This window comes from Hyperolius riggenbachi, chromosome 4 (assembly GCF_040937935.1).
Source record: "Hyperolius riggenbachi isolate aHypRig1 chromosome 4, aHypRig1.pri, whole genome shotgun sequence".
Lineage (NCBI taxonomy): Eukaryota > Metazoa > Chordata > Amphibia > Anura > Hyperoliidae > Hyperolius > Hyperolius riggenbachi.
This window is the reverse complement of record NC_090649.1, coordinates 240,575,946-240,597,457: the sequence shown is the minus strand read 5'-3', so window position 1 is coordinate 240,597,457 and position 21,512 is coordinate 240,575,946. Positions and strand designations below refer to the sequence as shown.

The 21,512-nt window shown below is 44.8% G+C and overlaps 1 protein-coding gene across 2 annotated transcripts in view; it reads left to right on the top strand.

The window, feature by feature from the left end:
- The first annotated feature begins 15,520 nt into the window (after window positions 1-15,520).
- The window catches only part of FILIP1 (filamin A interacting protein 1), a 236,118-nt gene continuing 230,126 nt past the window's right edge, over window positions 15,521-21,512 (top strand). Inside the window, exon 1 of one of the 2 annotated variants that reach the window (XM_068281503.1) lies at window positions 15,521-16,001. The gene's annotated coding sequence lies outside the window, so the exon portion shown is untranslated. The remainder of the gene's footprint in view (window positions 16,002-21,512) is intronic. The other variant, XM_068281507.1, reaches the window with a different exon arrangement.

The window sequence follows — 21,512 nt, the reverse complement described above, 5'->3', positions numbered from 1 at the left end:
AAAAACAGAAGAAGAACACTTTAAATTATTCTGTGCGAATTCCGCAAAGGCCAGAAATTTTACCCAGTCATCTTGTGCCTCCGTAACGTAACATCTTAAGAACTGCTCCAAAGACTGATTAATCCGTTCAGTCTGCCCATTAGTCTGTGGGTGGTAGCCTGACGAGAAAGACAACTTCATGCCCATTTGGTGGCAAAATGCCCTCCAGAATCTAGAGATGAATTGGACTCCCCGATCCGACACTATGTTTTCCGGAATGCCATGCAGCCGGAAAATGTGGATGATGAATAGGTCGGCCAATTCCTGGGCCGAGGGGAGTCCTTTCAAGGGCACAAAATGGGCAATCTTGCTGAAGCGGTCGACTACCACCCAAATGACTGACATGCCTTCAGACCTGGGGAGCTCACCCACAAAATCCATGGACAAGTGGGTCCATGGTTCACTCGGGGTGGGCAAAGGCTGTAAGGTACCGACAGGTGCCAGCCGGGAGGGCTTACTTTTTGCACAAATTGCACATTCCCTAACAAACTCCTTGCAATCAGCTGACAGGGAGGGCCACCAGGCACACCTGGCTACAAGATCCTGCGTTCTGGCTGCTCCGGGATGTCCAGCATTTTTATGCGCATGGAACATCTCTAGGATCTGGAGACGGAAGGGCAGGGGAATGAACATAACCCCTTCAGGCTTCCCTTCCGGGATGTCCTGCTGGAAGGGGCTTAATGTCTCCTTCCAGTCTTCCCAAGTATCGGTTGCAGCCAGCACCAATTTCTGCGGAACAATAGACTCAGGGATGGAGGGCTGTGCTGTCTCTGGCTCAAAGCACCTGGACAAAGCGTCTGCCTTAACGTTTTTGCTGCCTGGAGTGTAAGTAATTATGAATCTGAACCTTGTAAAGAATAACGACCATCGGGCCAGACGGGGACTTAATCTCTTAGCTCCCTCGATGTATTCTAAATTCTTGTGGTCCGTGAAGACCGTGATAGTGTGCTCTGCTCCTTCGAGCCAGTGACGCCACTCTTCAAAGGCCAGTTTAATGGCCAGGAGCTCTCTGTTGCCTATGTCGTAGTTCTTCTCTGCCAGAGAGAACCTACGAGAAAAGTAAGCACAGGGATGTAATCTTCCCTGTAACCCTGACCGCTGAGACAGCACAGCCCCTACCCCGACCTCCGAGGCGTCAACCTCAACAATGAAAGGATAAGAGGTGTCAACATGTCTTAGGATCGGTGCGGAACAAAACAATTCCTTCAAAGTAGCGAATGCATTCTGAGCTTCAGGAGACCAGTGGGTAGTATCTGCCCCCTTTCTTGTGAGACTGGTAAGGGGTGCAATGATCGTGGCGTACCCTTTTATAAACCTCCTATAGTAATTCGCAAAACCCAGGAATCGCTGGAGGGCTTTCAGCCCCACAGGTTGCAGTCATTCCAGGACAGCTGTGACTTTAGCAGGGTCCATTGACAGACCTGAGGTAGAAATCACATACCCCAGAAACGTGACGGATGTCACCTCAAAAATACATTTTTCCAACTTGGCAAACAGCATATTTTGTCTCAGCTTGTTCAGCACAATTTTGACATGGCTCCTGTGTTCAGAGAGATTGTCAGAGTAGATCAGTATATCATCGAGATATACCAGAACAAATCTGCCCAACAGCTCTCTGAATACCTCATTAATTAATTCTTGGAAGACGGCTGGCGCATTAAACAACCCAAAGGGCATCACTAAGTATTCGTAATGCCCGTCGGGTGTGTTGAAGGCCGTCTTCCATTCATCGCCCTTTCTAATGCGGATCAGGTTGTATGCACCCCTCAGATCTAACTTTGAGAAGATCTTAGCGTTAGTGACCTGTGTGAACAAATTGTCTATCAGTGGTAGCGGATAACGATTCTTCACCGTGATTTTATTCAGGCCTCGGTAATCGATGCAAGGTCGAAGACCTCCATCTTTTTTCTTAACAAAAAAAAACCGGCCCCCGCAGGCGACCGGGAGGGGCGAATGAACCCTTTGGCTAGATTGTCACGGATGTATTCCTGCATGGCCACTTTCTCCGGTCCAGACAAATTATACAGGTGACCTCGGGGGGGCATACAACCGGCACGGAGATTGATGGGGCAATCGAAAGGGCGATGAGGAGGTAACTTATCAGCAGCCTTGGGACAGAATACATCCGAGAATTCAGAGTATTGCTCGGGAACCCCCTCTACTTGAATCTTGGTCTGACCTAATGTCACTTTCCCTAGACACTGCTGGGAATAAAAGTCTGACCAACTGGTTAATTGTCCTGCAGCCCAATTAATCTGTGGCGAGTGAAGCTGCAGCCAGGGCATACCTAAGACAATTGTGGAGGTGGTCATGTGTAAAACAAAAAAACTCAATCTCTCCCCATGCAGTACCCCAATAGTGACTTCCACCTCTGGTGTCTGAGACAGCGGACGGTCCCTTTGAAGCGGGGAGTCGTCCACGGCAGTAACCTGGATAGGTGGTTCTACTGGGGTGAGCTGAATGCCCAACTTTATTGCAAACTCGGAACTCATAAAATTAGCCGCTGAGCCTGAATCAACAAAGGCCTCTGTGGCTTCAGATTTGTCCCCCCATGTAATCGTACATGGAAGGAGCAAACGTTTTTCTTTTAGGGGTATAAAACGGGCGCCTAGGGTGTTACCCCCTACAACTCCTAGGCGGTAGCGTTTCCCGGCTTATTAGGACAGTTTCGTACCCTATGCCCCCCTCAGCGCAATACAGGCACAACTGTTCCATCATCCTCCGTCTTCACTCCACCTGGGACAGTTTTGATCGACCTATCTGCATAGGCTCGGGTGGAGGTAAGACCGGAGCAGATGAGACTGAAGAAGATGATGCTACCTGAGGTGTAGCGTAAGACACTACTCTGACGTGTTGGCTACCCCTGGTCTGTTTTTGGTAGCGCAGCCTACGGTCAATTCGGATGGCCGCTGAGGTGGCCTCATCGACTGTTTTGGGCTCGGGCTGACTTAGCATCAGGTCAGAGACCTCATCGGACAGCCCTGACAAAAAACAATCTAGCAGGGCGTAAGTGTCCCACCTGGCCGTAACTGACCACCTCCTAAATTCGGCCGCGTAATCTTCGACCGGACCCTTGCCTTGACGTAAAAACTTGAGCTTCCGCTCAGAAGTCGAGGCAAGGTCTGGGTCGTCGTAAATTACTGCCATGGCTTTAAAGAATTCCTCCACAGAGGTAAGAGCTAAGTCACCGGCAGGCATATTGTACGCCCAGGTCTGGGATAACAAGGTTTTAATAAATATGACCCGTTGGGTTTCAGTCCCCGAGGATCGGGGTCTCAACTCGAAATACGATAACACTCTACTCTTAAAATTCCGAAAGTCAGACTTGTGGCCGGAAAATTTATCAGGTACGGGCATACGTATGTCATCACTATGAGGGGATCGCACCGAATCAACTGACGTCTGGAGGCTTCGCACAGAGCCTGATAGGGCATCAATTAATGCTTTGTGCTGGCCCAGTGCTTGATGGATGTTATCCACCGAAGTGGCAAGCACACCCAGAGGGTCAGCGCGTGTGTCCATCTGTTTTTGGGTCTGGCGTTCTGTAATGATCTGTGTAGCACAGAGAGGATCTGATTACCGGTGATCTGCAGTATCACTGGGAATACAGATATATATCAGATTATAGATGATCTGCAGTATCACCGATAATCCGATATACAAGCTAACCTCTGGACACCTAAGCAGAGTGTTTGGTGCAAACAGTCGTAATGAGAGGACTGGGCCTCAGAGCAGTAAGGAGTACTGCCCAATTCCTTCTGGACTCTCCCGGAGGGAGGAGTCAGGCTGAGAGAAGGAACGACAGAACGAGAGTGACACTCAAGAGGGAGTGTCACTATCAGGACTGGGAACCGCCTCTAACAGTAAGGTCGGTTCTCGAGGTCAGACAAGCCAGGTCATAAACACACGGACAGATAAAGTACAGATTCAGAAGGCAGAGGCAAAGTCTGAAGTACAGGCAGGGTTCGGCAACAGGGTATCAGAAATATCGAGGTACAAAATCAGAAGGCAGATGCAGAGTCTAAGGACGAGCCAGGATTCGGCAACAGAGTATCAGAAAGACAAAGTACAGGATCAGAATTCAGGAGAATGGTCAGGCAGGCAGAAGGTCATAACAGATAATCACAATCAAACTAGTACTTTAAACTATCAACAAATCTAGCTAAGTGTAGGATTACAGCTCCAGCTGGTCCCGGCACACTTTCGGATCTGACTCAGGTCTGCGTGCTACCACGTAAAGATCGCAACGCCAGACAACCAGCAACTGAACAGCCAGCAGTATATATACACAGCCACTCTCCAGCCCCTCCCTAAGTGCTGGACCAATGAGAGGGCTCAGAATTGTCAGCTGACCAGCTTGGTCAGCTGACCTACTTCTGGCTGCTATATAAGCTTTGCCTCTGTGCGCGCGCGCGTGTCACTCTGAATCTTGGAGGACTATCAGTCCCAGCCACACCAGTACTGCCTTGCAATGTCTCCTGTGAACCGAGCGTGGGAGCCGCCTCTAATGCGGATTCCGCCGCTTCCAATGCGGATTCAGCCGTTCCCAATGCGGATTCCGCCGCTCTGCCTATGCGGCATGCGGCGGTTTTTCCGCGTTGTGACGTCATGCTGGACGCGTAAACAGCCGCCTCACCCTGAGAGACGGCGGCTTTTCCGCGTTTCCTCACAGAAGTCCAATGCTTCCTGGACTCTGGGACAAGCGGGGATGGCAGCACCGAATTTCCATGGGACACCGTCCATTCTCATAGGCTTCCATTGCATCTGGTTTAATGTGCATTCAAGGTGGAAAAATGCAGCAGGTTGAGACTTTGTATTTGCAGTTTGGGAATTGCATTGTACATTTGGGTTCCATTTGACAGTGTAAACGCATCCTATTAAAGAGACTCTGTATTTAAAGAAAATGCTCCTGGGAGGTACTCACCTCGGGAGGGGGAAGCCTCTGGATCCTATCAAGGCTTTCCAATCCTCCTCTGTCCCACGGTGGTCTGGCTAGATGTCCACGAATGGCGGCCATGTAAATATTTACCTTCCCGGCTCCAGCGCAGGCACAGATGCGGCTCTTGGCTCGGAAATAGATGGAAATAGCCGATCCCAGCCGGGTCTGCTCTACTGCGCATGCGCGAGAGTACAGCGGACCCGACTGAGATTGGCTGCTTCCGTCTATTTCTGAGTTAAGAGCCGCAACAGCGCCACCTTCTGGAGCTGGGGAAGGTAAATATTGCACAACCTGACAAAATTGTCTGCTGTGCATTGCGAGAGCCAAAGCGAGAACACCGTGGGACGGAGGACGGGTAAGCCGCGATAGAATCCTAGAGGCTTCCCCTTCCCGAGGTGAGGTTCTCCCAGGGGCATTTTTTTTTAGTACATAGTCTCTTTAACAACACAGGATGCATTTATCATCCATTTTTGCATTTACTTGCATTCCATTAAAGGACAGCTGAAGTGAAAGGGACATGGAGGCTGACATATTTATTTATTTTTAAGCAATACTAGTTGCCTGACTGTCCTGCTGATCTTCTGCCTCTAATATTCTTAGCCATAGCCCCAGAAGAAGCATGCAGCAGATCAGGTATTTCTGACATTATTGTCAGATCTGACAAGATTAGCTGCATGCTTGTTTCTGGTGTTACTCAGACACTACTACAGCCAAATAGAGGAGCAGGGCTGCCAGGAAACTGGTATTGTTTAACAGGAAATAAATATGGCTGCCTCCCTATTCTACCCACTTCAGATCAGTTGTTCTTTAAATACAGCTTTTTCTCTTTAGTGTGAACTGGCTTTAAAAATGTACAATGTGCATGCCTCCTCCAGACAAATGATATAAAAATTATAATAGTTATAAAACATATTACTCTACTCTTGCAAAAATTGAAAGATACCAGATTGATACTAGATTGTGAGCCCCTCTGAGGGACAGTTAGTGACAAGACAATATACTCTGTACAGCTCTGCGTAATATGTTGGCGCTATATATAAATACTTAAATCAAAATAATACAATTTGCCAGCACTGCATGCATCTTTCCATCTCTTGTATTAATAATAGAGCATTTTTGACAGACAGCATGTCTCTTGAGTGGTGAAAGGAAATAAACACATTGCTCTTAAATTACTGTACTATGTAGATTGTGTTGCCAATATTGTTAAAGATGGCTTTTAAATGTCATCCATGTAAAATAAATACTCATTAATCAAAGTTGGATATAAATGAACCATCACACTGAAGCAGAAACAAAAAGAACCATCAGTACAAAGAGAAGTTTGACTTCCCATTAAATGACTTCACATTCAGTTTTTAATCCTATTAATTATATTTACCAATTGTATTTCTCTACCTTGCTTTCAGAATGAAGTCATTAACCACTTGATTTTTGCAAATCACTGTGACAGTCTCCTGCAAATAGAAATGCTTATATATTCAAATGAAATGCTTTTGTTATTTAGATGTATTTTGTTTCTCCTTTTTTTGGATATTCAATCCAGTGTCAAATACTCTACTTATAGGCTTCAAAACCAGTCTTTTTACATAATGTTTCTTCTATATCTGTTTTAACTGCAGCATTAACCACCCTGGCGTTCTGATTAAATCGCCAGGGTGGCTGCGGGAGGGTTTTTTTTAAATAAAAAAAAAACTATTTCATGCAGCCAACTGAAAGTTGGCTGCATGAAAGCCCACTAGAGGGCGCTCCGGAGGCGATCTTCCGATCGCCTCCGGCGCCCAGAATAAACAAGGAAGGCCGCAATGAGCGGCCTTCCTTGTTTTGCTTATATCGTCGCCATAGCGACGAGCGGAGTGACGTCATCGACGTCAGCCGACGTCCTGACGTCAGCCGCCTCCGATCCAGCCCTTAGCGCTGGCCGGAACTTTTTGTTCCGGCTACGCTGGGCTCAGGCGGCTGGGGGGACCCTCTTTCGCCGCTGCTCACGGCGAATCGCCGCAGAGCGGCGGCGATCAGGCAGCACACGCGGCTGGCAAAGTGCCGGCTGCGTGTGCTGCTTTTTATTTCATTAAAATCGGCCCAGCAGGGCCTGAGCGGCAGCCGCTGGCGGTGTTGGACGAGCTGAGCTCGTCCAGACCGCTCAGCTGGTTAAGCCCAATTAATAAAATGTAACATTATGCTTTTAATTTATCAAACATTATTTTAAATTAATTGATCATGAGGTTTTGTTAAAGAGTTTTTTCAAAAGTGGAAAAAGACAAATGTTTGGTGCACCAATTCTTATGTACTCGGCAACCTCAAGCTGTCTGGTCAATTCACACCTCCCTCCAGTCAGCTGGTACATGCTTTAGCCAACCTTTTGCCACAAATCTGGTAAGCAAAAAAGATAAATCCAGCCTGGTTTAAGAACATATTCCTATATCGTCTCTCTCAATGCCATAAGAATGAGAATGCTGCTTATCTCAAGGCTCGTACACATGTCCAAACTATCTGCCCAATTATCATCTAAACTTGGTCTGTTGGAAGATAAGTTGGGCGTGTGTACGACTTGCAAAAAACAACCAACTGATAACAGGTGGTATACCAGATCCATCCAGTGGAATAACCTGCACAACTATTTTGCAGGTTGGCCACGTGTATACAAGTCGTTTGAACAACTTTGTTGTTTTTGAATGCAGACATGTTTTGCAGTTTGTTGTTTCACTTGCGCTTACAGTATATGAGTTGGTTGTTTCATTGGCTGGCGTGTGTACGTACTTGTCATGTAAACAACTTGTCATGCATTTGGTCATGTTGTGCGGTAGGTTGTGCATTATGTTGGACATGAGTATGATCCTTAAGAGTACTGAAATCTTTTCTTTAACCTTCTGGGGACCGCAACAAGTAAATCCTATGCCACACTTGTGGCTGCCTAACTCTGATACAGCATAGGATTTACACCACCTGCTTTACCCGCTCTCGCTGTGATCGTGTGCACACAAGAGGGAAGATTAAGTTGTCATATCACTGCTGACATCTCCCCTCAGTGATCAGAAGCTATAGCGATTGGTTCCTGATCACTACGATCACCAACCAATCGTAGTGATCACTGTCAAGCAGTGGCAGTAGGAGGGGAAGAAGAGGATGTGACTCTTCTTCCTAACATTCCCCCGGCAATCGTCGCATGCCTCCGCTCTGCCCGGCATCCCTGCTTGCTCTGACTCTAATGTCGGGTCCCGGCCTGAAGATGTCATCAAACCTGGACCCAGAACTTAGCATCAGTGTGAGCGGGGATGCCGGGCAGAGCGTAGTGGGCTAGAGCTGCTCATCGCAGGACTCTGGGAGGTGAGTAATGGCTGCTGGCAATACTGGAAACACTTGACTATACTGGGGACACCTATGCCTAGCTATCTATACTGGGGATACGACTGCCTGGTTATCTAAACGGGACCCCCCCGTTGGCATCCGGTCCCCAGAAGGTTAAGCAACTTTAGGCCTGATTCACACAGTAGGCTTAATTCACCACCTGTTGGCTGCTTCTGTGCACCGCCCAGATGCTTGTTAGTCCTCAGCCCAATAGAGAGGCAGCTACTGCATTGAGTCAAATCTGAGCACAGCCATGGCTGTTCTCAGGCACGACATGATGCATATTTTTTTTATTCAGTCAGATTGTGTTTTGCATGTCTGACTGTTGGCTCTATTATGTTATGTTAAAGAAGGGTATATTAACTGAAAATAAAATAAGGCTGCTAAAGTTGTACAGACTTTCAGGTGTTTAAATATAAAAATTCTAACACAGGGATAAGTGCAAATAATTACAGTATTTATTATTATTATTAGTAATATTATTTATATAGCGCCGACATATTACGCAGCGCTGTACAGTGTATATATATATATATATATATATATATATATATATATATATATATATATATATATATATATATATATCTTGTCACAAACTGTCCCTCAAAGGAGCTCACAATCTAATCCCTACCATTGCCATGTGTCTATATTATATAGTGTAAGTAATGTAGTCTAGGGCCAATTTTAGGGGGAGACAATTAACTTATCAGTATGTTTTTGGAATGTGGGAGGAAACCGGAGTGCCCGAAGGAAACCCAAGCAGACACGGAGAGAACATACAAACTCTTTGCAGATAGTGCCCTGGCTGGGATTCGAACCAGAGACGCAGCGCTGCAAGGCGAGAGAGCTAACCACTACGCCACCGTGCTGCCCCACTTTGTACAATCCACAATTGTGTACAAAAGTGAAATAAGCACATCAAACAATGGGGAAATAACCAGCAAACAAATCTAGTGGCAAACAAATCTCAATGGCACTGACATATTAATCACCTGATAAGGAGCCAATGAAACTGGCTTCTTACTGATCCAAAACAGTTTAACTGTCGCATGACAGCTGAATCAGCGGCCATGCAAGGAAACAATCGCCGGGGGTCCGCAGGAACTGGCAGTGTACATTCTTCACTGCATCAGAGTAGGAGAGACGCAATTGCGACGCAGAATCTGCTATACACGGTCCCGGTCAGTTAAGGGAGAGCAGTCCCTCTGTCAAAAAATTACTGAATAGTGCTGGTAACATCTCTTCTAACCAGAATAACCAATAGGGGTGTGGCCACTGTAGGAAGCTCTAGCTGCAGACTTTTATTCTGAATGCCAGTTTATGGGGAATGTCATTTTTTTGCTCTTCTCTGTAAATAGTCACCTCCAATGACTGAGATGTAGCAGGGTATCCCTCTCATTAGTGGCATTTGTATCATGGATTAGGGTGTGCCACTATTTTCCGGCAGCTCCCACATATAAACTGGCATCAATTTGTTTTTATTTTTACTTAGGAGGGTTGTAAAGTTACATCAGGACAAAATAACTTTTTACTCCACATGAACACATTATTTGTAAATTTTTGTGCAAACAGACAGTATTTTTCCGCATCTACATCATGCCCTTGTGCAAGTCACCATATCTATCTTTTAAAAATATGCTCTCATAAAAATTAGCAACAGGAATAGTTCCAACTTTGCAGTCTAGTGGGAAGTTTGCAATGCTTTGAACGTAGGTCCCTTAACGTAGCTACACCTTCCAATTTTTTACTTTCTTTTGAATCAACTAAACCAATCCAATTTTTGAGTTCATTGAAAGTTCCAAGGAAGATCGTATATAGTGAAACAGTTGGTTGAATTGAAAAACATTTCACTAAAAAATTACTTTTGATCTTTTTGATTTTTTATAGTAATTCCTTATTTTCATTTGGATTTTGAAAAAATCTCTGTCCATCTATCAATGGGGTTGATGCAAAAAGCAGTGGTCATATTGCTGTGCACAGAGAACACCCAGCAATATCACCGTCACTACCTCCAGCAGTGCATCAAACCTTCTATCTCATGCCATCATCATTTCCATCATTTTTCTGTGTAACTGATCGGTTACACCGAATTTCATTAAAATCAAGCAAAAAAAAATTGTATCATGTGACGCCACCTATAGTGTCCAATGTCAAGATATTAATAAAATGCTTTTGTTTTGGACAATTACTTTGGTTGCCAGCTGTCAAACTGCCCAAGATTGTCATTAGGTTGCTGTATGATGCAAACGAATGTCGATGTTCATAACTACAACAGTGTCAGCGTATGGCATGCCTTGTGGAGAATCCCAGCCTGTAACAACTTTCAGTTGGCTTCCCCCTACTCAGATGTGTATCAGAAGTGCTGTGTCAGTGCCACCACCTGTGCAGAATGCTTGCAGTTGCCTGTACACATCCGCAAGTTCACAGCAGCAGTTGACAGGCGGTGAACTCACTGCTGTCAACTGTTTGTGTGAATGAACACTTACATATTCAAGATGAACTGGGGGCATTAACTTACTTGAATCTACTAATCCATTCCTCTTAGTGGCTTTTGCGATTTCTGGCGCTCAAAACTGCAGCAAAACTAATTTTGTACCAATCTTCAGGAATGGTCAGTGGAGTAAGTTTTACATTGTTTCCATAACGCTAATTGTTAAGAACAGAAATCATTCAGAAATATTGGCTGTTGGAGTTCTGGAAATCATCTTCGTTAAAAGGCATTAGAAAATGTTCATTATATACTCTGGTTCCTGGTGCATGCTCTGGTTTCCTTCAGCTGGAGCTAAATAAATGTTCCATGACTATATAAGAGCTAGAAGATGTAAGATGTCACCAGATTAAGCATCTTGAGTGACATAAACAATAAGTGTATGCTTCCCAGAGCCTCTGGCATAGAAGAGACATACAAAATATACAGCTACAAGCAGGCAACAGCAGGGAAACTACATATTATTTGAAGGGGAGTATTTATGCAATTCAAGTGATTTACTTGGTTTATCTTTTTAGTGCCAAGAATTATACATCAACATATAAACATCATATTCACTATTGCAAACATAACAGTGAATACACCATTCAACCCTACAAAGTATACCTTGCACCAGAATTTTTTTTTTTTTTTTTTACAAGAGACAAGCACAATGAATTTCGGAAGAACTACATTTCTATGTCCAATTATTTAGTTTTTTTTTACCATAGGAAAGCATTGCATGCAGAGTGCATGAGTTCTACATACAGTATGCAGAAAAAATGAACGTATTGAGCATTTTTAAAACGCATCTGAAAACAATTCAAACAAGTATGACCCTGGCCTTAGGCCCGGTTCACACTTGCGGTGGCCCTCCGGAATCGCCGTGCCGGAGCCGCACCGCCTGCAGAACGGACGGAACGGACGCACGGCATAGCAATTAAAGCCTATGCGTCCGTTCACATGGGTCCGTTCTGCAGAACCGGAGCCGGACCGGATCCGGGCCGGATCCGGACTCCGGCCTCCGTTCCAACATGCGCTATTTTTTCATCCGGCCCCTCCGGCAGCCGTATCCGGGGCGGAGCCGGACTGCACCATCCGGCCAATACAAACCAATGGGAACCGGAGGCCGCACAACACACTGGCTGAGAAATCCGGATGTTCTACCCCACTTCCTATGCGGATTGTTGCGGCGATATTGGCTGGGGACACGTGGGCAAGCATTTTGGAGTGGAGCAGCACAGCTGGATCCGGATCCGGAGATGTTGGCAGCATGTCGCAGGTGGAGGTGAGTGCTAAACAGCAGAGGGCCTGATTCCACAGGTCCCCCTTCTGCTGACCTCCCAGACCCCAACATTTTTTTTTTTTTTTTACGTTACTTTGCCAAACGGATCCGGATCGCATCCTGATTACCACCTGATGCAACCTGACCGGATCCGGATCGGATCCGGATCAGAACCGTACGGTTCCGATCCGGATCCGGTCCGGATCCGGTCAGGTCATCCGGTCCGTTTGGCAAACAACCGCTAATGTGAACCGGGCCTAAGTCTATTTCTTACCTTTATTGTTTTAGGTGCAATGTTAACCTTATGCAGAGTTTGTTTGCTTTTTCAGCTTATTACATTTGTTAGAAGTGTGGAGTATCCCATTGCCCTCCAGTTCTGGCTTGTCAAGCTAGTATTTATGGTAACTGGAAATTCTATAAGAGAGTGCACTTGCACAATACTGAATCTGGAATGATATCAAACCAATATGCATGAGTTAAAATATTGACATTTTTATATATATTTTACCTTATGGACCAGATTGGCTTGCAGTTGCATTGTTCGTTTGATGGTGTTACAGCACAGCAAGATGAGTTACGTTGAGGAACTGGGCCTCTGATGAAGTGGTCTACTGAATTGTGAAATAAATGTCAGGTGAAAACAACTACAATGTGTGCACCTTAATTCAATTGAGTATTTTGACCATATCCTCATTTTTATGCAAATATGCCAACTCCAATCAATATGAAATACTTAATGCAGGATGGAGTGAAGGTAAAACTAAATTAAACCAAAACTGATAAGGCCATACTTTCTCTAGTTTTAAGTTAATTAAGTTCAGTTATTAATAAACCCCTTTCTCATATCTCTTTTGATCCTTCAAGTGGGATAGTTCCAATGGACAGACTAAGAGCCCATGTTTTTCCATTATTTAGGAAGGGCAAAATTTCAGATCTGGGAAATGGGAACTGGCTAATGGGTAGAAAGGAAAGAGTTGTGATCAATGGATCATATTCAAAATGCTGTTATTTTACCCCCATACGTGAACTGGAAGCAGTTTATTGATTTCAATAGGGTGCAATTCTGGTTCCAAATTTGCATGCAGGGAAACGCTGCGAATCAGCTACAGTGGACACTTAGCCTTAAGGTTCTAAACAGATTCTTTGGAATGTGTTACTGTGATGACATAAGGACAGAGAAATATAATTTATTTGCAGATGACAGTATATTTCTAAAAGTCATGTAGTCCTAGTTCACGTCTCACATATGTTGCAATTTCTCCAACATCACTCAGCCACTTCAGAACACCTTTTCGCAGGTTCAGCAAGCTTAGCCTGCCAGGGTCTGGCAAGTGGCAACTGACATGACAAGGATGGGCATTGGTATGAGGGGCAAAGTTGTCTATGGCTGATGACAGTTGTGATAATATATAGCTGCTGTTGTATGGTCAGTGACGAGAGACAGAATGCAGGGCCAGGTTGTGATAGTTTCTGCTACACGGCAGATAGGATGGACTTCATAAAGGGAAAGAGGGAGGGTATAGGAATGACTGGCATAAAAAGCAGAGATCAGAGAGGACAATGTTCTCCCCACCATCATCTCTGTAACCACTTCTAGGCATATGGCTGAAGTGTAACCCACCATAAGAAAGGCTGATAGAGTCAGCCATGTTTCATAAGGGCTCTTCCAGACCAAGTTTGTTGCTTTGGGTCGCAATGAATAGTATCATTGCACAGTAATCCGAGGCAATGATATTCCTATGGGGCTTCCACATCGAGCGCAGTGTGGTGGGTTCCGACCCAGTTACGCACAGCGTGCTGCGTGTTAACTGGTTAACCTGTGCGTTTACAGAGGCAGTGAGGAAAAATACTATCATTGTACTGTGTGCCTCACTGTATGGTCACACCGCAACGTTATGGCACAATGTAACTTTTTGGCTATGTTGCCTTGCAAACTTATTGCAATGGGCCCTAACACCAAGGAAAGGAAAGATATTGGCAATGATATGCATAAAAAGAAAAGTCCATGAACCCCTCAGCGATACAAATTAAAAAGAAATATACTGATCTGAAGAACACAGTGGCAGACAAAGCCAAAAGTGGGCCCCTGTGCAGAATAAATGAAGGGGCCCCATGTGAGTGGCCATAATCATTATCAGGTTATGGTTGGATCCAAATAATGTAGATAACCTAAAAGTACATGAATCTAGGTTACATTCTGTAGGCACTGTGTTAACCTCCCTGGCGTCATGATTATTTCCAGATCTAGGTTCTAAAAGCTGTGCAATTTTTTCATTAGCTTTTAGACCCTAAAAACAAGAAGAAAAGCATACCACAGAGAGATCTGTAGCAGCTCCTGCATATAACTTACTCAGGCACCGGACTACCACCCTGTTGTGTGTCTTTCCGTCCCGAGCCTGACTCAGGATTACTGCTAAAGAGGTAGTATTTCATACTTGTGTATGACTGGGCCACAAGCAAATATCACTGTTCCTCCTGGGCAGGGCCACCTTCAGGACATCACACAGGGGACCGTTGTATGGGGCCCAAGTGAATCTGGGGCCCAGCAAAGAGTGCCACACATGGGCTGCCCAGGTGCCGGGACGCTCAACCTGGAGTTACCTTAGTAAGTTAGTGATTGAAGTAAACATGCAATAAATGGGAGAAAATAATTTTTACTTGCCTGGGGCTCCTTCCAGCCCCCTGTAGTCCATCAGCTCCCTCAGTACCCTTCCAGTCCAATTCTTTACGCTCCTGTGAAGTCCATCTAGGTTGCAGGGCACTGTGCATGAACTGTTCCGGACCGCGAGCCTCTTCCATCGTGCTTCCATAGTTGTGAGCATTCTGCGCAAGGGCAGGTACAGTCTTAAAGTGAGCATATGCAGAACGCTCCAAACCATGGGAGCGTGTGAAAAGCGGACACATAGATGTTACTGTGTTCAGGCCTTCAAATATTGTGATTTGCACTGTGGGGTCAGAGGTGAGTGAGGGGGGGGGGGGGGGGGGGTAAGGTTTGCCCAGTATGTGGCCCAAAAACTTCTGATGGCAGCCCTGCTCCTGGGTTTCAGAGGGAAAGTCTCAGAGAAGAACTGACAGAATAATCATGCCCTAACTGTGATGCAGCTGCATGGGCCCTAGAGGTATGGGGTCCCTTTACGGCTGCACGGCCTGCACAGGCCTATGTCCGCCTCTGGAACAACAGGCATCGGTTGTCCACAAATTATGCTTGATTTAAACAGAATGACTTTGTGTTGAATCGAATCCAGTGTTGTGCAATGAATCATTTGACACTTGACATCGGCAGGTCATAAAGCAGCTATGAGCTGTTTCCAGGCTCCCTCTGCAGAGCCCATGTTAAAGATAGAGATAACGTGACTGGGCTTTGTTATAATAATAGTTACTTGTAGTCTGCAGTGAGCTCACTGGACAGTATCTCAGGGAGTCCACTGATAACATATTGCTGTTTTACAACAGCAGCAAGAATGCTACAGACTGCTCAGCTGTTGACAAGCCTGACTTGCTGAGAACACCGGTTAAATTTAGCACGCCAGAAATTGTTCAACAAAGTCTCTAGTCTAAGAACATAAGAAGAGCAAAAGAGAGGAACCTATCTCAGAAGCATACCACCAAGCTGCAACAACACCTAGCAACAGTTAAAGGAAAAAGAGAAAAAAAATATTTCTTTCAAAACTCTGAGTGGAAGTATATGTGACCTCCTCCTACTCCACAGTGACTGGGACATCTACATGCTATACTGGGAAAGATCAGCTCAGCTGCTGATAGGGCCACATAGACTGCTCTTGTGTCTGCTGGATACTCTGTCACAGTTAATATAGCACAGGTTTACAGTTACCTCCAACAGACATTCTCTGCTTTTCAAGAAAAAGACCCCACAAGCCATATTCACCATACTGCCTCTGCCAAAGCCTCTGAACTGCCAGGTAAGACAACTTATAGCTTTATTTACTTGAAACTCCTCATAAGTTTTAAGGGGCAATTTTATGTCCTGAGATCATACTGTGCATATCTCCTTTTGTATGTGATTCATCATTGATTGATAATGATTTAACTGTCTTTTAATTTAAAGTTGTATCTGTTTGCAATATTAAATGTGATAAGGGAGTTTTGATATTTATTATGCTCATATATACAGCACCAACACATTCCTCAGTTTCAAGCCTTGTACACACGATTGATCACCCGTCATAAAACAAGCGATCTCCAATAGTTTGCGACAAAAAAACAACTTCAGAGTGCATTTGAATTCAAGACAGAACGATCAGATTGCCAGCAATAGCAGTAAAATCAGTAAAATGAGGACCAATGGAGTGATTTTCTGTTGTAGTTCGATACAAACAAATAACACAGCTTATCGTCCAAAACCAATCCACCAGGACTCTGATAATCACTGTCTTTCACCATCATTGCAGTGTCGTAGCAACAGAGGGTGCAGAGGTTGCGAATGCACTGGGGCCCTTGGGCCAGAGGGCCCAGAGGGGCCTCCTTCAACTGCAGTATTAGCTCTTAATTGGTCCTGTGCTGTAAATACTCCCTTCTATAGATGTTTTAAATAGTAATAATCATTAAGAAACGGTTCCCCATCTCCTTCTGGCACCATTGTGAACCATTCACATATAGCCCAGTTGTTAGTGCAACTTACAGACTGTAGATAAACATACACAGTTCTATAACCATCTGATATGGTTAGTCCCTGCTTGATTTGAAAGCAGTAGTGATGGAATCATTTAAGCATTGAAAGCACTGCGAGCATTGCAAGTCTACACAATCACTGCTCCTCCATGCTTTTAGTTTATGGGAGGAAAGCAAATGGAATTGAACTTCGCATCACAGTGCTGCAAGGCAGGATATCTACTTCATTGACATATTTATTGTGCGTTGTGATATATTTTTGTTACAGCTGCTGATAGCAAGTTCAGTGTTTACTTTTCTAGGGGCAGTAAACTGAAACCTTGTTGCTGTGTGTAATTCTACTTTGCACGAAATCACTGCTGTTTACACTGCTTATTAATCATTGAAGTTGTCAGTTGTATAATATAATATTACTGTTGGTATTTCTCTAGTCTATATAGAAAATGTCAGCAAAATGCAACATTAAAATAATGGAGAATTGTAAATTTTCTGCATTTTCAAAGTTGCAGATGTAGATCACTTTTTAAAACCTCGATTGCATACAATTAAACCCTTGATAAATGTTAACCCTTTTCAACCCATTTTTTTGTCTTCCACGCTTCTTTCCCCCAGCACTTATTTTGTATCCGTTGTGTGTGTGTGTGTGGTGGGGTGCATGGGTGATCGGTAGGTGCTATTGCGGTGGAGCCGGTAGGGTCTCTACCTTCTCGAACCAGAGCAAGAAGGCAATACGGAATCAGTGGGGTTGGGGCCGGCACCAGCTTGTGTTCTGTAGCCCTCTGTCCCAATTGCATGTGCTCCATCATAATCGCATTATTACATGACAGTGTGTGGTGCCAAAGGGGACCAAAGTGTTGGACTTTATCCAACACTGATCCCTATAGCCAGGGCCGTATTTACCATAAGGCACTGTAGGCATGTGCCTACAGGCGCCTGATGATGAAGAGGCGGCTCACTCCTGTCCCCGAGTGCCCCCTCCCTCCTTCCCTATGCAGAGTTCCAGGCGGAGCAAAAATGACAGGTTACTCTGTCTACCTAATACTAAGAGAAACATGTGGGAAGTAGGAAAGAGGCGAAGCAGCACACTTGTGGTGCGGTTAAGTGGGGTGTTTAAGGGTTCGAGGAGGGTGAAGTCTAGGATGCCAGAACATTTGTACCTATAGGCTCCTGTGAAGCAAATCCAGGCCTGCCTGTAGCCTACCGCTGTGCTGGTCCAAACCAGATTCATATTTTGTGAATTGAAAGAAACTGTTAGTTCATTTAGTGTAAGTACTGCTGTCTGTGAGTGTGGACAGCCTTGACTCTGGGTGAAAGTGATGGATTATATATACGCTTCCAAACACAATGGAGGAGGGTGTCCCGCATAAGGGTGTCCCAGTCCCACATAACCAGGTGGAGGGAGCTCTCCACATTTTCTTGCTACAGAGTTGCACTGTTGTTTTGTACTTGTTTTTGAGGTATTTGGATGTGACTACCAGAAAGCACCTTTAAAATACTGGTTAATTATGTCCATTTTCCAACCTTATTACTGTGGCTCCTTGCCCCCACCTTCAGCCACATTTTCTGCTAAAGTATTGGTAAATGTAGTGTTCCTTGTACTTTACATTGAGAAAAAAACAACATGTGTGCTTTATCCAGGTTCACCTGACTATATACTTTCTGCATATTCAGCATCCACTGCCCAGGAGTGCCACAGCCCCTCCCCCCTTCCGTCCAGAAGGGGGAGGGGAGCAGAGAGATGCAGACAACCCATCCCCAGGGCTGGCCGGATCCTCCTTGTACTTTAGTAGTCACATTGTCACTACTGACTGACCCACCCACCCACCCACCAGCTAAATCTACAGAGCACAGGAAGTTTGCTGTAGTGGACTGACAATTACATTTTGACCACCACTTTGCACCTATACTCTGGTCATGTTCTTGATTTATTAAGAGTACTCTTTTTGTGTGTACTTGCATATAATTGAAACCGCACAACAGATAATTTGCCACCCTTTCAAAAACCCTGTCTGTGATCCAGTGTGACCATGACCAATATGATCCAATATGACCCAAGAACCTTAACCTTGCCTCATAATAGCAGATAGCCAAATTAGGTCTGCAAGATTGTATGTAAACCAATAATCTCTAGCTCTGGACAGCCTTAGAAATTCAAGCCCTATGTTTCTGTTCCCCACAAGCATACTCATGTAACTTCCTCTTGCATTAAATGACACACAGGAAGTTGGCGCCTGAGAGCAATATTTTATGATCACAGCAAGAAAGGTGAACCATGTATTTACTATTTTAACCCCTTTATGCCTTTTAAGTCACAGAGAGTTATGGCACTCTGTCATTTTGAGTACTGTCTTAGCTTAGTTTGTTGCATTTGTATTGGAAAGTACTAGACAGTTTTATTGAGGTTTTCAAGACTGACAGGGTCTGAAATATTGATCACGTGCTGCTCACAATTGTGCTCATGTCGCCGGGAGATTTGTGCGCAGGCGCAGTATTTCTGCCCCTCGCAGAATGCTCCCGTTATGAGAGCGCGCTTGCGAGTGGCGTGGCTGCGCGCTTGTGCATGTGTAGAAGATACCAACCTTGCCGGGTTCAGCGACTGCAACAGAGGGTACCCCTGGCTGGGAGCAGAGCTGCGGCAAGGGACACATAGCCTTCCAGGTGCTGGAGGAAGCTCCAGGTAAGTAGACCTAATTTTGATAAAATTCTAATCTTATCAGATTTCTGTCAGAAATATCTCATCTGCATGTTTGTTCAGGATCTATGGATATAAGTATTAGAGGCAGAGGGTTAGCAAGACAGCCAGGCAATGTGCATTGTTTAAATTTAAATAATTATGTCAGCCTACATATTCTTCTCACTTCGGGTTCTCTTTAGTCCAGGTTTAGTCTTAAGGGGCCCATACAACTAACGATTTTCCTGACGATATACGGCCGATTCGATCACAGTGATCGAATCGGCTGTGAAATCGCAGCGCACACCGCTGACAGAACAATCGATTTCCGTCCAAAATCGATTCCTGTCGATCCGTCTGTGCAGAAGATTTTTCTCAATCGCCGGCGGGTCGGGAGTGCATCGATAGCGGCGTTCGAATGCCCGACGACCGACGCAATACAGCGGCAATACATTACCTGATCCGGCCGGCGCGAGTCCCCTGGTCTCTGCTGTCTTCTCTTCTCTGGTCTGGTCTCTGGCATGCTTCACTTCTTCCTGCCCGGCAGGAAGTTTAAACACTAGAGCGCGCTCTACTGTTTAAACCTCCTGCCGGGCAGGAAGAAGTGAAGCATGCCGGAGACCAGACCAGAGAGGAGCGGAGAAGAAGACAGCAGAGACCTGGGGAGTCGCGCCGGCGGAGCAGGTAATGTATGCGGGGTACGCAGCTGCAGCACAGATTGTGAACGTTTTGAGGCTGAAAGCGGTTCACAATCTGTTTGCAGTAAGGTGGCCATACGATCCCTCTCTGATCAGATTCGATCAGAGAGGGATCTATCGGTTGGTCGAATCTGATGGCAAATCGACCAGTGTATGGCCACCTTTAGCATCCTGACAGATTTGTTAGGCATAGATGTAACGGACAACTTTCAACCCCGAGCAATATTTATTTACCCTATGAGACAAGCACCTGTTGTGTACATGATGTTTCGCAAATGCAGAACAGTGCTAGTAAAAAGCTCTTTATTATTTGGGCTAAAACAGCAAAATATTTTCTTCTAGAATATTAGCCGTTCAAATAAAATGCAAAATGTATTTGAAGCAAGCAAAAATGGTAATGCTTAAAAATATGAGTGAATGCCATTTGTTACTGGCACTGACACATTTTCTACACTCAACTGAGTAATAATAAAGTCATTTATGGTATCAGAGGGGCTCACAATTGAATGTTGCTACCATAGTCTAGGGCCAGGTTTATGGGGAGCCACTCAACCTTCTGATGTGTCTTAGTGGTAGATAGTGTAATAATTAAGGGCTCTGTCTCTGACACAGACGACCTGGGTTGCAGTCACGGCTCTTTCTGATCAGTAAGCCAGCAACAATTCAGTAAAGAGTCCTTGGGCTAGTCTCCCCAACACTGCTCCTGCCTACTGAACGTGCCCGATTGGCTGCAGCTCAAGAACTTTGAATCTACCAGGAAAAAAGTGCAATATAAATGTTACTTGTCTTATTTTTGCAATGTGGGAGGAAAATTCGAAGTACCCAGAGCAAATCCACATCAACATGGGTTAAATGCAGAAACTCCATATGGATAGTAATTTTCATATCAGACCAAAGGATTATATTCGCGCCTGGTGTGAACTTCAATATATATGTAGTAAATGCCCTTCCTCTCAATTATTATGTATTAATTGCACAAGTAGAGGTCTGTGGGAGTTTGGGGGTCAAGTAATAGTATCACATTCAAAACAGAAAGTCACTTGTCAATGGGGAGCATTAAAATTATACATTTTTATTGAACATTTTAAAAGAAAGAGGCAAATACCACACATATAAAGAGGAACTGTTCATAGATTGGTTCCAAAAAGAATGACAAAAATCCCCATTAAGTAATAGGATTTATCACAAACCACATTGGGTAAGATGGATTACAGATCTACAGGAAATTATATGGGGATATTTAACTCCTCTAATCAGTCATTAGATGTTATATATAGTAACCATATAATGTAGTAAGCAACAACAAGGCCGAGCACATAGCTTGACCCGTTTCGTGAAGCTGGAATTTCACTTCCTCAGGAGGTAAGAGTATAACGGTGAATTCCCCTAGGGGGTCCCCGTCCACTTGGGGTATCTCCTACATGTAGCTACCG